Below are 6,324 nucleotides of genomic sequence, written 5' to 3'. Positions count from 1 at the left end.
CGGATTCTGGTCCAGCCGGATACCTTTTATAAAATTTTGAATAAATACGGCCTAATATTTATAAAAATAATTATGTGGATCCGGCAGGATCCTATTTAAAAAATACTAACTGTATCCAGCTGAATCCTAATATCACGTTTCCGGTTAATTCACTCCATTTTCTTTTGTTTTTAGAAAAAAAGTAAAAGAACTTTTCTTAACTTCGGAATTTCATTAAATATTTTGCGGTTCATGAGTAAGAGCAAAAAAAATCTTAGGCGTATTTTGAGGTAATTTAAAATATTTACACTAGACAATATGAAAAAAAAACAACCATTAGATATTACTAAAAGACATTGACTTACACAAATTACTTTTGAGTTTATGATAAAAAAAAATCATGAAGATATTTTGCGTAATTTAAAGTAGTTCTCAAACTTACGTAAGATATTATGGACAAATTTAAGAGATTACAAGATATGGCCGAGTCTAATTTCAAAATAAAATAAGGGTCTGGATCCAGCCAGATCCTAATTTAAAAATGAGATTGGGATCCTTATTTTAAGATAAGATACAGATTTCGATCCAGCGGGATTCTATTTTTTTGGTTCTGTAGTACACTTATAAAAACAATGAACTCGACTTAATAATTGTAACTAAAAAGTATCAGCTTTAATTTACATAAAAAAGATTTAGTTTAAGTTGTAAACTAATTTTATTTACAGAATATAGCGAAAGGTGTTCACATGATTTTATGTACCAATTAATTGCTAATAACAAAACTTTTTTCATTTAAACGGTTTATTGAGCAATGCTTTCAAAGTTTAACTAATTTCCTTGTCAAAACAAAATAAATACTCACAAAAACTAATTAATCAAACACAATACGAGTAAACTAAAGAAGCAATCAATATAAAACTAATCAAATTAATCATAAAAACTAAAATAGATAATTAGAACAAAAATGGACTATTTAAAAATGTTAAGTTTAATTCTAGATCCTTTATCAGGACCTAGTTGGTGATTAAGTTTAGGTTCAAGTTTTTTAATCATAATAGCCTCTACTGCAAGTAAAGTATTTCTATTTTTACAAAATTTAATTACCTCAAAACAATTAAAAATATCATTATGATTCTGACAGATTCTACATCAGGGTTTCCCAAAGTGGGCCATGAGCAGCAAAGGGGGAAGAGGGGGCCCATGAGCAGTAAAGGAGCCACAGGGTGGCCATGAGACTATAATTTGAAACTTACACTTGATATTTTTGAGTTGCAGATGAATAGCAAAAAAAAAAAAAGGTGTTATGTGTATTTTATTGTAGTTTATGAGTAATCTATATGTTGAAGGGGGCCATTACTTTTTCAAACTCTTTTATTTTCACCAGAAATATTTCTTTATTTCAACCAGAAAAAACAAAGCGGTGCACAGAACACTGAAAAATTTATCACAAAATGAAAGGATCAAATGTCTTAAAATGGACAAAGGAAATGGAATAGTTTTATTAAATACTACTGAATATATTAAGAAGATGAGTGTTATTCTAGATGATACAAAAAAGTTTAAAAAACTTGATTTTAACTTAAATGGAAATAATCACAGTTATGAAAAAGCACCATGGTATAAAAAAGAAAAAAGTATATATAGTTACATCAATAAATATATTAAACGAATAGTGGATGAAAAAGTTTACTTCAGTCTAATTCCTAAAGGTAGTCAGCCAGGAAAAATGTATGGAATAGCCAAACATCATAAAACTGTCTGTCCACTTCGACCAGTCCTATCAGCTATAGATACACCTGAATATAGATTGTGCAAATGGTTAGAAATACAGCTTAAACCTTTACTGAATAGTAAATGGATAATAAACTCAAATATTGAGTTTATGGATTCTTTAAAAACCATAAAGCCAAAAGAAAGTGATGTTTGTAGAACCTTTGACATACAGTTTATATACATGTGTTCCATTAGAGGAAACGATAAACATGGTAGCAGACGATGTATACTCAAAAGAAAATCTTTCAGTATTCATAAAATCAAAAATAACGAAAAAAGTATTCAAGAACATACTGAAAACTTGCTTACAGAGCATCTTCTGTTTTAATAATCAAGTATTTAAACAAATAGATGGACTATCTATGGGATCGCCTTTGGCCCCCCTTTTGGCCAATCGGTTCGTTAGCAAATTAGAAACAGGTCTTCTAAATGAAATTCAACCTAAAATGTACACGAGATATGTGGACGACATTTTTACTATCTTTTCAAATGAAGAAATGGCAAATGAATTCAATCAAAAATTAAATACTCTACATCAAGATCTTGTTTTCACAATGGAAACATGTACATCAGGTAAACTTCCTTTTCTTGACATAAGTGTTAAGCTGGAAGAGAACAAATTTACTACCTCAATTTACAAGAAACCATCAAACACAGATGTTCTATTAAATTTTCACTCTTGTACCCCGAAATCATGGAAGAAAAACTTGATTAAACAATTGTTCATCAGAAACAAAAGATTAGTGTCAGAAGAACTACAGAACCTAGAAACAAATAGAATAAAGAATCTTCTTTTGAGAAACGGTTATCCGATTAACTTCATAAACAATGAAATAGAAAAACTTCAAAAATTAGAAGATAAGCCACAAATTCCTAAACAACAGTATTTAACAGTTCCTTATATAAAAAAGGTTTCAGAAAAATTCAGCAAAAATATAACAAAAAATTTGAAAACAATTGGAATCAACATCAAAATCGCTTTCAGAACATCTAAAGTTGGAAACTATTTTTTACTTAAAGAAAAGTTCAACAAACTCTACAGAAATTGCATCGTTTATAAGTTTCAATGTCCAGGTGACCTGGATACCCAATATATTGAAGAAACGGAGCGACAACTGTTCGTCAGAATTAAAGAACATACAAAACCTACAAATAGCGCAGTTTTTTCACGTATAGAACAATGTAGAATCTGTCAGAATCATAATGATATTTTTATTTGTTTTAAGGTAATTAAATTTTGTAAAAATAGAAATATTTTACTTGCAGTAGAGGCTATTATGATTAAAAAACTTAAACCTAAACTTAATCACCAACTAGGTCCTGATAAAAGATCTAGAATTACACTTAACATTTTTAAATAGTCCATTTGTGTTCTAATTATCTATTTTAGTTTTTATGATTAATTTGATTAGTTTTATATTGATTGCTTCTTTAGTTTACTTTATTGTGTTTGATTAATTAGTTTTTGTGAGTATTTATTTTGTTTTGACAAGGAAATTAGTTAAATTTTGAAAGCATTGCTCAATAAACCGTTAAAACGAAAAAATAATTTTATTTAGAAATTATTTTTTACAGATTATTAATAAAAACTTCAAAAGCTTTTTTTTAAACTATTTTTTAAAGATTTAAAGTTCATCGGTAATACAAAAAAAAAGTACTTCTTTTTTTAGTAGCACAAAAAAATTTTGTTTGTAATTAATGTTATTTTAAAATGAAACTCAAGTATTTTTTATGATAAAGCACATTTACTGACTAGGTATTTTTAATACGTTTATGGATTTATTAATAAATAGTTCAAGTTAGTGGTATAAGACAACTGCAAGTTTTATAAACAATTATCTTAATCCTTACTTACCAGATTTGTTGAAACCTTGTAAATTTTTCTTTGCAGTTTTCTTGCAAAATGTTAAAAAATTCACACAGCTGTTTAATGGTAGTGATGTTTCTTCAATATTAATTTTATTTAAATCAACATTATTCTGGTTGCTTTCAGTTGAGTTAACTACCTGTTGTTTAACTGCAGTTCTTTTCATATTAAATTTTACTAGTCTAAAAAAATGTCAATTTTCAATAAATAAAACTCAGTATAATACAGTACAACTGTACAAAATGCTTGAAAAAAATTTAGAACAAATTATTAAGTTCTTATATATTCTTTTTTGATATATTAATGTGTGTACTAAAAGCAATTTGATTAGACAATCATGACATCTAATTTCATAATATAAGGTACTATATAAAAATTTATCATTTTTTTATAATATAGTTAACTTATATAAATAGTTAATGAAAACTTTATACATATATTTGTTCAATTAACTTATTTTTTTGTGTTTAGCAATTAAATACTGTAGTGCTTATTATTTTATCATATAAGCATATTTAAAAAAAAAACTAAAAAGTTTTTTTTTTCACTTTATCTAACGTAATACATAAGAAGAGTAAACAATATTTATATTTTTATTAGTAAACTTCCATAGTTCAAATCAGACTTATAATATAATTTAGTATCTAATAAATCGATGTTTTTACAACTATTGATAGGTTTGTCGGAATTTAAATTAAAATAAACAAAAGTTACTTATAAGATAGGTCTTCAAAAAAAAAAAAAGAATTTATTCAATTTAGTAAGGAATTTCTAATTCTATATCAATTAAATCTGTACAGAACAAAATTTATAAAGAAGCTTGTTACAATTTAATTATTAGTAGTCAAGTTGATCAAAGTCTATGCACGCTCAAATGCAAAATAAAAATTCGGTTTACTAAGATTTTAATTTAAGGAGCATCTAATAGCAGGAACACGGAATAATTTTTAATTGATTTTAATGATTAGTTTTTTATTTATTTAAACATTTAACTGTTATATTACTTATTAATAAATTCAATTTATAAGTAGTATCCTATTAAATAAGTCTTTTTTATGTTGACCTTGTTTCCACAGTTTTTCTACTATTTTCCTCATAGATATTAACTAATCACCAATATCTATACCAGGGGTCGGCAAACTGCGGCCCGCGAAGGGTAAATCTGCGGCCCGCGAGCACGTTATTATTTTGAATGGAATGCGGCCCGCGAGAGAAATTTCTGCGGCCCGCGAGCTACTAAATGTGGCCCGCTGAGCAAAAATAAATGTTCGTGAATTTTTTTTCGGGAATTTGGTTTAGATTGATTAATATCGTTTTAAGTCCCTGAATAACATTTTAAAACAACTAAAAGACTATATTGCTTTGACTTGAAAATATTAAAAAGACAGATTAGCATTTGACAAGTGATTTTCTATCAGTTTCACAATAACTTTCTTATTGCATCTGTAAATTATTAGCTGAAAAAAGAAGTGCTTGGATGCTGCAGGTTGATTATATAACATTTATTTAGATATTTATATAACAAACTAAACGCAAATGCTTTCCATGTAATGCACAGTAATTAACTAAAATTTCATTCTGTATAGTTCAGGTATTTTGTTTAACATGTAATTAGTACCTAAATTCTTTTATAAATGTTTTATCACAGTAATTTATATCTAAGTGTGCACAAAAACATTTAAAATAGCACAATAATAAATAGGTTTATTTTATTTTCCAATTAATACATATTAAATTTTAGAAGGATTGTGTGCAATTTAATAATAATAAATTAATTACTATACACACCAATGTACACAGATGTTTAGAACCATTTTTTAAACCATTTTTTAAATACTTAAGTTAGATTAAGTGAAGTTTAATCATATATATAAATTTTTTCTACTTGAAAATCTTAGTGGTTACAAACACTTTTAAAGCAGTGTATATGCAGATATTAAAAATTTACTTGTTTTTTAAATTGGTATGTATACAGTTTCATTTTTCAAACAAAAGTTTTTGGTAGATCGAATATATTTTTTTGCTTTCCACCCTAATAAATATGCTATTTTTTGTGAATACGTATTTAAGATATATTATATTTAGTTATGGTAAATTTAACAAATTTAAAAGTTGATAATCAAAATAGTTCAAATTCAAACAATTAAGCAACTTAACTTTGCCACAATATTGGACTAAGTCAGTCATTGAATACTTTTCAAACTTCAGGCTAATTTAGAAATTTTTTTAGTGTTTAGCTTGAATTGCTTTTTTTGTTCTAAAATTTAAATCTAAGTTATCAGGCTAGTTTTTGGCACTAATCAAGACTTTTTGCTTTGAAGAGTGGCAAACAAACTTATGATTTATGTTTTGTTTTACTCACAGTTATGGTTATTATTATGATATATTTTATCTTAAGTCTTGCAGCTGCTATACTTTGAAATATTATTTATATTAATTTATAAGTGTGAACAATCAGTGTTGACGTAACTTGAATTTGACAATATGGATACAAAAACCTGGAAATTGAGATTAAAAAAAAAGGGTTTTAATTTTTTTTTTAAGCTACAGATGCAGATATGAACAATATAAATTTTTTGTATGTGATTCAAATGATCCTTCCCTTCATTAGTTTAGTTATTAATTCATTTGCCATTTTTTGCGTTGTTTGATAACTTATGATACAACTTAATTTACAAAAAAAAACAACTTCAATGAAGCTATTG

The sequence above is a fragment of the Thalia democratica genome, chromosome 7 (assembly GCF_965202585.1).
Source record: "Thalia democratica chromosome 7, ktThaDemo2.hap1.1, whole genome shotgun sequence".
In the NCBI taxonomy this organism is placed as follows: domain Eukaryota; kingdom Metazoa; phylum Chordata; class Thaliacea; order Salpida; family Salpidae; genus Thalia; species Thalia democratica.
The sequence above is the reverse complement of the archived record's forward strand: the minus strand, read 5'-3'. Positions refer to the sequence as shown.